This window comes from Meles meles, chromosome 12, assembly GCF_922984935.1.
Source record: "Meles meles chromosome 12, mMelMel3.1 paternal haplotype, whole genome shotgun sequence".
NCBI classification, from domain to species: Eukaryota; Metazoa; Chordata; class Mammalia; order Carnivora; family Mustelidae; genus Meles; species Meles meles.
Window position 1 is genome coordinate 33,705,029 of NC_060077.1, and position 12,319 is coordinate 33,717,347.

Genomic DNA, 12,319 nt, shown 5'->3' on the forward strand with positions numbered 1-12,319 from the left:
AGGCAGAAGGGAGGGAGGAAGAAGAGGAGAAAGAGTTAAGGGGGGAAGGAGGAGGGTCTGAATGAGGATTCAAGAACCCAAAAATTCCTCCAGAAGCCAACGGGCAACGCAGAACTAGTCAACCTGGCATCTGTCCCGGGACTCCTCCCAATGGGAACTTTGACGTCACTTCTCTAATGGCAAACTAGAAGGCCAGAGAGGCACCAACCCTCCACTGATTGGCTTCTCATACATACAGAAAGTTTTAGTGTCACCTCTGAATGAACCTAACCTACTTGTAAAGCAGAGTTTAATCCTGTTACAAGTTAGGGAAACTCCAGCACAATATGGTCATTTACACCATAGCTCCAAATGTTTTTGTTTGATCACATTTTCACAGTTTAATCTGGTTTATTATACATGCCAAGGAAACATCTGGAGAAAATAAGCCTTGCTTTATTTACCAGTATAGAAGGGGGGAACCTACACTCAAAGGTGTCCCTTCTCCCAGCACTACTGATCCTCTTTGAGTTTCCTTAAAAGTTTAAATTTAAAATAAAAAAAAGTTTAAATTTCATGCAAAGCCCGGAAGTGCAGGTTAGGGATGTATGGCTAGCATCTAAAGTTATTTTTTTTTAATATTTTATTCATTTATTTGCCAGAGAGAGAGTAAAAGCGGGAGGAGCAATAGAGAGAGAAGGAGAAGAAAGCTCCTCGCTAAGCAGGGAGCCGGAAGCAGGGCTCAGTCCTAGGACCCTGAGATCATGACCTGAGCCAAAGGCAGAGGCTTAACCAACTGAGCCACCCAGGTGCCCCTAAAGTTATTTTTTAATGCTGGAGCATCTCCCCACTGAGACCACAGGTCTTACACAGAAGACTTTCACACTGCTTCCTGTTCCTCACCATCTACTTCTGATCCTTTAAGGACCTTGAAGGAAACCAAAAGAGAGGTGAGATTTTCCCCATCTGAACCTTTCTTATTTGTGCCAAGAGCCAACCAGATCTAAGTCTGGGTTTTTCTCACAACAAGGACAGGAAATGGTGAGGAAATCTTGAATTAATTATTTCTTGCCCTACATCCTAGAAGAATTATGGTCAGTCAAATCACCAGCACCACATTCCACCACACCTGGCTCCAGCAAGAAGATGCCTCATGAAATTCCTCAGCACACCTCCTTCACCCTGAAAGAGGACAGAGAGATCCATGCCTCTGCTCCCTCTTTTCCTCTGATCCTGCCAGCACATGGTCCCTGGATAAGAACTAGCATTTGCATGGCAAATACTGACATTTTATGCAACTCCTACTGTGCATGAATGCTGAATTAGGCAACCTCACAATAAGTCCACAAGATAAATATTACCCCATTTAAAGATGAGAAAAGCTAAGATCCAGAGAGGCTCAGGACTTGTCAAAGTAGAACAGTGAAGGAAAGTGGCAAGGACAGAATCTGAGCCAAACCCATGTTTTCAACTACACCCTACAAATGTGAGGCAGCCAAGAAGTATGTGTCTTTAAATTTATTGAGGAGGTCACAATTGTAAATTTTAAAATACATTTAATAACAACCTAAACATGGTAACCCAACCCTGTTTTAGAACCAAGTCCAAAAAAATCCACTGTACAGTAAGACAGGCACATGCTGCAATTCGTGCAAAAATCCAGACCTCCTTGGGCTTTCCCAGCCCAGCAGTTGGAGCAGAGTTGTAAGGCCACCTGTCCATCTTATCAGCCCTTAGGAATGTCTCACAGTCCAGCTGTGAGCTTCGAGAGACAGAATTTTACAAGTAACAGTGCAAATATAAATTCCAGGACAGTCAGCTGTAAACCTATTTTAGAGGTGTGAAAGTTCTTGCAACACCTCAGAATCCAAGTATGGTGCCTGAAAATGACCTGAGAGGCACAAAGCAACACGCAGGTTTGCAGATAGGGATCTGTTCTTTAGTCATTCTAATGTTCATAAGGAGCAACATAACCTTGTATTTCATTTAAAATCCATATACAGTAACGTAGTCAAGAAAAAGATTTCCATTACCAATTTGAAAGTTGCTGAAAATAACTGACAGAATGAGGTAACCCCATATATGGTGGGAAATCGGGTTCTTACGGAACTTGCAAGTATGTTTCTACTTTTGTCACAATTCTGTAAATCGAGCTGCATGGTCCTGCGGTATTTCAGTTATCCAGTAAAATTCTATTTGAGGATGGCTTTAGTTTTTGGTGGGTAAGGTTAAAGACGACTCTATCTGAGATGATGAAAGAGTACCCAAATGGTGCCCACACTCTCTTCAGCACTGGGAGAGATGGGTTTTTGCCCCCCACCTTAAGCTGATGGTGGGCATGCCAAATTATGGAAGAAAAACAGCACAATTCATCAACACTCACCATGTAATGGGCACCTGGGTGGCTCAGTTGGTTAAGTGTCTGACTCAGGAAAGAAACATACGGACTGCATTCTCTCACCAGCAGAGAGGAATTGCACCCAACGTGGACTCAGAGTGTGTGTGGCTTGTTATATACCGCAGGGTTCATAGCAGCTACAATTTTAGGAAGGCTCCAAACTGTGAAAAGTCCATTTAAATTCAAGGGTCTGTGCGCCTCATGGAGGAAGCACATTAAATCACTCCAATTGCCCCATCTACTTCCAACTGCAGCCATAAATAAAAAGTCTGGATGTGCTCTGAGAGAGCATCCAGAGTGGGAATCTGCATCAATTCATTTCATTTGACGAAAGTTTTACAGAACTCCTCCCTTACACCAGGCACTGCTTTAGGCCCTGGGGGGTGGGGGTGGGGGTGAACAGCGGGAGGGAAAGAGGGAAGATTCTTGCCCTTATAAAGTTTACAGTCTAGTAAAAACTTGGAATAAACAATGAGTCATACCTGGCACATTAAAATTTAGGAAAAAGTTGCACCTTATATTTTATAGAATTTCTTACTTTCCTGACAACTCTCATGTATTTCTTCATTTAATGTTCCCCATAGACCGGCGATTAGGCAGAACAAGAATCACTAAAATCAACTAAGAGTTGACAAAATAGAGGCACTGAGAGGTAAAGGGGTGTGCCTAAAGTGAAAACCTGACAGCAGGCAAGCTGAGGGAGGGGGTAGGCTTCTCCTGATACCCTCCCAGCACCTCGATGACTGTCCCCCCAAGGGCTGACTCTGAGTGGGTCTTTGGGTCTGAGGATGTCCAGAGATGACCAAAATACACAGGAGTCACCTAAGCTTCTCCTTCCAGATAACCCAGTGCCCACTCGCTTACACCCACTCTCCAAAACATCAACACATAGGCACAGGAATATAAAACCAAATGCAGCGGTTAGACTTAGACTCTTCACAATAACAAACCACACGTGCTACCAGTATAGAGAAAGAAAAACCTGTCCACCTGATGTTACAACAGCTAAGAAAGAGAAAGGAACTAGTATTTATTTAATGTATGCTATATGCCAGAGGCTGTTTTAAGTATGATGGCTCCTTTATTTCTCATGGCAATCCCATCATGATCCCCATTTTCTGAAGTAGGAAATCAAACAAAACACAGAATTTAGAATGACAAATAAAGAATCCCATTTCCCACTGATCTTAAATGTTTTTAAGTATCTGGGCATTAAATGCTCAGGCTCAGCAACAAACAAGTTGAATAATAAGATTATTCTTTTTTCCAGTAATCTAGAAATATGTGTTTTATAAACATTCACAGCTCAAGGTGAATTACAAACAAAAAAGAAAAGTCCACATTTAAGCTGATATCATGCATTCCTCCTAGGGGATAAAGTTAAATTAGTAAGATGGTTTTTGTGCCTAGAAATTGCATGACTTTCTTGAAAGGTACAGCATCTCATAAGTTAGTGCTGTGACAACCTCTGCTTCACAATCATTTCAAAGAGTCTCAAGTTCTACTCACCTTTTAAGCTGTATGAAAACTGATGTGAGTTCTTGAAAATGGTCCGATACGGAGACAATGGTGTGGTGTTACAAATATAGAGCTTGAACTGCTAAAAGGAAAAATAAAGAATTTCAGCGAACCACTTCTTGGTTTCTCTTCATGCACCCTCCCTTTCCCCAAGTTCTACAAAAATAGTTGAGAACTATCACAATAAAAGCCACAATACCAAAGTGATTAAATTAAGAACACAAAGATAAACATCAAATAATAAAGGAAGAGAAAATTATAGCAAAAAAAAAAAAAAAAACTGAGGTCAGGAACCTGACTGAGCTAGGGACAAAATCCCCTTATGAGTTTTTGAGCAGCTGCAAGGGGCACCCTGTTCTTATCTTCCAAACAAAAAGAGACACACCTTGCCCCTCTCAACATACAAACCTTTTCTTCAATGGGGGCCCAGGAACAAATAATGAACAATGCCCTTATTGGACATGAGTTTTTTTTTAAATCTTAACAGTCTGAATTATCTTGTGAGCATAAGGATCCACGCAATCCTTAACTGTAAAGAGAGGCAGGCCCAGGGGCACATTTTTCCTCCCATGAAATATGTTTAATTTTTTTTTCCTTTTCTTTTTTTTTTTTATTCGTTTATTTGTTTATTTACAGCATAATAGTGTTCATTGTTTTGGCATCACACCCAGTGCTCCATGCAAAACGTGCCCTCCCCATTACCCACCACCTGTTCCCCCAACCTCCCACCCCTGACCCTTCAAAACCCTCAGGTTGCCCCAACCTCCCACCCCTGACCCTTCAAAACCCTCAGGTTGTTTTTCAGAGTCCATAGTCTCTTATGGTTCGCCTCCCCTCCCCAATGTCCATAGCCCGCTCCCCCTCTCCCAATCCCACCTCCCCCCAGCAACCCCCAGTTTGTTTTGTGAGATTAAGAGTCATTTATGGTTTGTCTCCCGCCCAAATATGTTTAATTTTGTGGGAGCAACATGGACCCCTGCTTAGGGAAGACCCTTAGGGGAACATCCATGGTTCTGTCCGCAAGGCTGTCTTGACACCTGCCCTTTACTTTACCCCGTTGGTAGAACATTCTCCAGTTTGGCGCTCCAGACTTTGTCCAGGTCCACTTCCAGTTCACACAATCTGTCATGATCATCCTCATCTCACCTCAGTGAGTACGCTCTATGTGCCTCACACCATTCCAGATCATGTCAGGTGACTGCCCTGTGCCTTACGAAGCACTTTCGGGTAAACTTGGTCAACTCTGCCTCAGATACCACAAGCACCTCTCAGCACCCAGGCTGCCAATGTGTAGGATTACACTTCTGTCCAAGGTTGAATAAGCCACCATCTGTCTAGCTTGTGTGCTGTAGCGTACTCTCCAGGAGACTTGTCCCTTAAAGTGTGTTCCTACCATATGTCACTCCTGAGTGATCAGCCAAAGCTAAGACATCCAGATAAAAAATGACCGTGTCTAGCCAGAGGATCCTGTGAGATTCCTGTGGAGGTCCACCCCAAACACATAAGACAAACACCTTGCTGTTTTTATGTAACTCCTCAGTACCAATGCTACGCACCCACAGATATTACTTTCTCCTGTTCGTGATCTACTGAGACAGGGGAAAATAATCCACTTCTGGTTTTCTAAACAGTAGTTTTTATTCCTTAACTGGGATTGTTCTCATCAGTCTTCCTAGGATTCAAATGTTCAGACTTATTGAGAAAAAAAGGCGGTAGAATAACCAGAAATGTACTCTGGAGGGCAGGCAGAGCCTGTGACTTGCTTCTAACCAACAGAATATGGCAGAAGTAATGAGAGGTCATTCCCTTAATCAGGCAGTGCTGTCTATACAAGACTCCATCTCAGCAGACTAGAGAGTGACAGACTCTCTTTTTACCTCTGAAGAAGTGAGCTGCTATATGGTGATAAGAACTGTGAGGAGGCCATGTGGCAAGAAACTGCAGGGTCCTCCAGGTGCTGAGAGGCCCCGAGCTGACATCCAGCAAGGAAACAGGAACGTCAGTCCTATAGCTACAAGGAAACAAAAGCTAACAACAACCTAAACGATCTTCGAAGTGGATTCTTCCCACTCATGCCTCCAGATGAGAACATAGCTGGGACCACACTTTGCCGACTTCTGAGATCTTGAGTAAAGGACCGGTTAAGCAAGGCCCAGGCTTCTGACCGGTAGAAACCATGAAGTAATTTATGGGTATTGACTTAAGCTACTAAGTTTATGGCAATTTGTTATGCAGCAACAGAAACCAAATTTATCTTAGTAATTAAGTATAGGGATATATAAAATAAATACATGTATGTTATATGCATACATAATTGGTATAATTATGATATAATTATATCATAATTATATCATAATTAATTATATCATAATAATTATATCATAATAGAACAGCTCTTCCCACCTGCCTCATCCATCGTAAGTGAAAAGTCATTTCTCCTACTTGACTATAAACTCCTTCTGGGCAAGAACCACAGCACCATCACCCTGACATCCTTAGACTCTGCAGGGCAGTCCAAGTGGCACATGGGAGACTCTTACATTTTTTAGAAGAAGCCAAATTAAAAGAGTTATGACTTGTCAATCTCTAATTTTCTGCAATAAGGCCAAAGCAACAGAATTTATGCAACCCTTCAAAACAGCACTCAGAACCTCTAAATTAATTCCAACTAGGTGGAAGACACTTAGCCTCATGCTCTACCCCCAAACAATAAATCCATAATTTCTCCAGTACTGGTTATTTCATTTTACCTATAAACCTGAGTCAGTGCTTAGAAATGTTTCTCAGTAGTCACTACTGTCGCCAAATATCCTTGCCGCTCTTCTGGCATTTAGCTATCTAATAGCTCAAGGTTAAAAACAAAAAGATACCTAAGAAATTTTCCAAAGGAAGAATTTGCTACTGGTTCTTAATTTCCCATTCATATCAATAATTCATTCCCAACCAAAATGGAAAAAACTGTATAGGTCAAATAACCCAGCTCTAATTCTGAAACAAAATGCTAATCCAACTTCCTGACAACACATATTAGTGCTTTAAGACTGATTTTTTATTCGACAGGTGTTGGCAAGGATGTGGAACGAAAGGGAACCCTCCTACACTGTTGGTGGGAATGCAAGCTGGTGCAGCTAGTCTGGAAAACAGTATGGAAGTTCCTCAAAAAGTTGAAAATAGAGCTACCCTATGACCCAGCAATTGCACTACTGGGTATTTACCCTAAAGATACAAAGGTAGTGATCCGAAGGGGCACGTGCACCCCAATGTTTATAGCAGCAATGTCCACAAGAGCCAAACTATGGAAAGGGCCTAGATGTCCATCAACAGATGAATGGATAAAGAAGATGTGGTATATATATACACACAATAAAATATGCAGCCATCCAAAAAAAAAATGAAATCTTATCATTTGCAATGACGTGAATAGAACTAGAGGGTATTATACTGAGTGAAATAAGTCAATCAGAGAAAGACAATTATCATATGATCTCCCTGATATGAGGAATTCGAGAAACAAGACAGAGGGTCATAGGGAAAGGGAGGGAAAAATGAAACAAGATGAAACCAGAGAGAGAGACAGACCATAACAGACTCTTAACCTCAGGAAACAGACTGAGGGTTGCTGGAGCAGAGGTGGGTGGGAGGGATGGGTGGCTGGGGGATGGACATAGGGAAGGGTATGTGTTATGGTAAGTGCTGTGAATTGCATAAGACTGACAATTTATAGACCTGTACTCCTGAAACAAATAATATATTATATGTTAATATAAAAAAAGATTTTTTTACAGATGATCTTTAATTCTCTCTTTTTTTTTTAAACTTTTTAATTTATTTGGCAGAGAGAGAGATCAGAAGTAGGCAGAGAGGCAGGCCGAGAGAGAGAGAGAGAGAGAGAGAGAGAGAGGAGGAAGCAGGCTCCCTGCTGAGCAAAGAGCCCGATGCGGGGCTCGATCCCAGAACCCTGAGATCATGACCTGAGCCGAAGGCAGAGGCTTAACCCGCTGAGCCACCCAGGCGCCCCAATCTTTAATTCTCTTAAGCAAGATTTTACTTAAGCCCTCTTTAAAATAAAAGCTGAATATGTAAATATATTTCGTTTCTGCTATCCTTAAGAGATAAATTGTTTTTTATTACAAAGAAGATTGTGACTAAAGCTCTATTTCAGATTTTCAAAGGACTGGTTTAATAAAAGAGATATTTTAAAAACATTCAAATCAATTAAATTACTTAAGAGACTGCAAAATAAAAATTTTATTCACTGTAGAAAGCTATCATACTCTCCTAAAGTCTATATGCAGGATTGTATTATATATTCCCACCCCCTCATAAATCACTCAGCAAACCTTAACATTATCTCCAAGGTTTATCCCCGGGTGCTGAGCCTCTCAGGCAGCAGTGTTTTCACACTCAAGCCAAAAAAAAAACCTAAAAACACCAGTTCCATGACATAGGAGGCAGAGAATTTCAATACATTCACCTCTTCTTCTTAGCAAATTTTAACTCTCTTGGGCCCAAATCCATGTGTGAAAATAACCAATGACCCACACCATTGGGTGGTCATTGGAACTTCACCCCGTGCAGAGAAAGAAACAGGCCAATTTATAGACCCCACCCAGGTCTCTCCACCCTCAATTCTAGTTAGTACATGCCTTTGCCATAATCTCACAAAACGCAGCTCAATACAAAGTCCAAAGCTTCAAAGGAAGAAGACAGCAATAATATCATGCCCCCACCAAGGAAATTAAGCCTTCAGTAGAATGGTTCACCCAAGAAAATGACCCTTAATGAGAATTATTAAGCCTAGAACCTCAGAGAAGATGCTAGCAGAGTTCTTTACACATAGACCATACCCTGCTGCTTGAAGCATTACAGGAATCCATACATAGGTTTTCAAAGTGATAAAGTATGGTCCTGCAGGGATGATGATCTCACTAGCTCCAAACCATCTTCTTTTTTTTTAATTTAAATTTTCTTTAGTTAACATAGAGTGCAATATTGGTTTCTGGAACAGAATTCAGTGATTCATGACTTACATACAACACCCATTGCTCATCACAAAAAGTGCCCTCCTTAATACCCTTCATCCATCTACCCCATCCCCCCACCTCCCTCCCTCCATCAACCCTCAGTTCATTCTCTATGGCTAAGTGTCCTTTATGGTTTATTTCCCTCTCTCCCCTCCCAGGCCCCATATGTTCACCTGTTTTGTTTCTTAAATTCCACATGAGTGAGATCATATGACATTTGTCTTTCTCTGACTTATTTCACTTATCATAATGCACTCTAGCTCCATCCATGTTGTTGCAAATGGCAAGTTTTCATTTCTTTTGATGGCTGAGTAATATTCCATTATATATATATATAATTTTATATATATATATGTATATATATATATATATATATATATATATATATAACATCTTCTTTATCCATCCATCAGTCGATGGACATTTGGGCGTTCTCCATAATTTAGCTATTACTGATAATACTGCTATAAACATCAGTGTGCATGTACCCCTTCAAATCTACATTTCTGTAAACTTTGGGTAAATATCTAGTAGTGCAAATGCTGGGTCATACGGTAGTTCTATTTTTAACTTTCTGAGGAACCTCCATGCTATTCTCCAGAGTGGCTGCCCCAGCCCAAACCATCTTCTGAATGCCATGTTCCCAACACGTTTCCAGCAGTTTACACAGCACTGTAGGTTCAGTGGTCACAGTCTGAGAATCATGAGCTGCTGAGAGACAGAACAAGACTCAGAGGCAGAGTTGCAGGTATTCCTGGAAAGTAACATGAATCAAGGAGGTTGCCTCCCTTGCCCCAAGAAGGGAACACATGAGTGGCAATAGACTGAAACACCATAATGGAAGTGAGACACATTTATTCTTAACCTTCACAACATTCTCACTTTCTCTTTAAGGTAAAGGAAGACATTTATTCCTGACAAAGGTTGAGAGAGAAATCTGGCAGTGTGCCTTTCTCTGAAACTGGACTGGCTTCCAGCTGGGAACTGTAGCCATTTAAAACACAGTGATGCCAGGAGACAAGAGAGCCATTTTGTATAAATTTTAAGTTGGGAGAGAAAAAAACACAAAGTAGTAGTACTCAGTGTTACACAAAAAGATCAAGGAAAATAGAAAACAGAGGTCTCTTTCCCAAAACTATACTGACTTTACATCTTTTTTCAGAAACATTGAGGCATTCCTTAAGGATGGACCTATACTTCCACCCCAGATGCATAAATTTTGTTAGGTACATTTTCACGACATAAAATGTGTGTGTCCATTTATTCAACCCAATTTGAGGCCGCCCTGGGAAAGGGTCAGGCCTCCAAGGAGCATCACCTGCAACCTCCCTACATAGCTCAGGGTGAGATTCAAAGAAGATTGAGTGAGAGTTTCCAGCCACAAAGCCAAGACCAACAGTTTGACAAGTTGTATCTTAACAAAGCATCACCAACCATTTCATGGGTGCCTTTCAAAATCGAGGAATGCAGAGAAGAGGGCAGCTTTGGGCAACTCCCAGCAGACACAAAACCAGCCGGGGCCACGACTGAGGAGAAGGATCCCAAAGCCAGCTGCCTTCTGTCCGCTGTCTGCCTTACTTCTAACAGAGATTTCTGTTCCCAAAATAGAAACGAAGGACCTCTTCAACGCAGATGCAACAAAGAAACAGTCCCATCCTGCTTGCCAGGAAGAAATAAGGCAGGGCAACGGCCACATCTGAAAGTCATCTCTTCTGGAGCACAAAGGGCTGGATGAGGGGCCCTTGCTGAGGCACCGCTGAAGTGGTCAGCCTCCTCAAAGAACTGGTCCCCAAGGCCCCTCGGGGACCTTACTGGAGTAAGGCAGTGCTGGCGGGCTCCCACACGCCTCCTCCCACACAGCACAGTACGGCAACAGCTCTGAGGGTTGCGCTCACAGGACAGCGGGACGGCCAACAGACCTTCACAGGCTCTTCCCGCCCCGCCTCGCCCTTCAACCAAGAAAATCTTTCAGTCAAAGCAAAAACAGTCCATCTGCCTATGGCTAAACAGACAGGTTTTCTATCTTCCCTGCTGTTTTGGCTCGAGCTCTTCAGACTGCAAAGTTCTGAGGCTCCCTTTGCTAAGCTTTATAAAGGCCGGAACTATGTATGAGGAAACTAGGACAAGGCCACCCCCAGGCAGCTCTGCATTGCGAGGAAGCACTGGAGCCAACATGGTAGCTCGAGCTCCTGCCGAGTAAGGCGACGCGGCCTCTGCGCACGCGCACGCACGCGCACACGTACACACGTGCATGCAGATGCACATAAGCGTGCACGCACATAGGCAGGTGCGCGCGCACAAGTGCGGAGGATGCGTGTAAAATCTAAAAGCGGGATGCTTCAGGATCCATAAAGGCAGAATTAAATGTTTCAAAGCACACAAAGGGCGAATAAAATTTCTAAAAGCTGGAATGAGCACCTTAAGGAAACAACAATGAAGAGGATGATTTCTTTTAAGTGACATTCAAGTCCAACAGTAGTTTCCTAGTTATTTCCAAACTCAAGGCTAGGAAGACAAAGACCTTCACCTCCACAAAGGATCACAAAATACTTGAAAGCAATGAAAAACCTGACAGTGATTGGGACATCAAGATCCTTTTTTGCTTCTTAAGCAATAAAGTACTGTCTCATTTCTCAAGCATTCTGGGAAGAGTTCTCAAGGTCAAACTATACTTTTTAAAGCATATTAGCACACATCCAAACGGAGATGTTACCATATCTGTTACAAGCCAAAAAAGGGAATCAAACACTCAGTCGCTATGACAGGAACTCCATGAGCACGTGGACTGGTGGAGTAAAAGAGCCAAAGACACAGCCTGCCCCGGGTTCAAATCCAGAGCCACCACGACTGGATCACTGACCCCAGGAAAATGAAGTCATCTCTGAGCACAACAGCTAACGGATGAAGATAAGGTTATCTACCTTTCAAGTCATTGAAGGACAATAGGGGCCCGGGTAACGTCATAAATATTAAATATATAGTCAAATTATATAAAGAACAGCATTGCTTCTGATCAGAGAAAACCAGCTGCTAATACATATGACTCACAATGGAAGTACCTCTTCCCAAGAGTCCTCCTGGTTTACCTCACCCTCTACAATCCCCCTCACTCACTTTCCAGTGTTCTTGGGCTATCTGCACATACTCTCTCTCATGTTTACATGGGACTCCCCCATGAGAACACCAGCTCTTAAGAACAAGTCTCACATTTTCTAAGGCTAGGTCTCACATTTTCTGGGTTATTCTATACAATCTACTTCTTTCCCTGTACCCCTCAACCATACCCGTATCTCATATCTGGCATTCCCTAGAATAGCAGCCTCAGAGGAAGACTTGAGGCAAATTCACACCTCTCATATCTTAGAAGCTCTCATACTTAATGAGCTCAAGCCCTGTTCCT

At 42.3% G+C, this 12,319-nt stretch overlaps 1 protein-coding gene across 7 annotated transcripts in view; it reads right to left on the minus strand.

Annotated features, from left to right (window-relative positions):
- The window catches only part of LDLRAD4 (low density lipoprotein receptor class A domain containing 4), a 431,068-nt gene that overhangs the window by 366,590 nt on the left and 52,159 nt on the right, over nt 1-12,319 (minus strand). For 6 of the 7 annotated variants that reach the window (XM_046024299.1, XM_046024293.1, XM_046024303.1 and 3 more), the window contains exon 2: nt 3,887-3,977. The gene's annotated coding sequence lies outside the window, so the exon portion shown is untranslated. The remainder of the gene's footprint in view (nt 1-3,886; nt 3,978-12,319) is intronic. The other variant, XM_046024300.1, reaches the window with a different exon arrangement.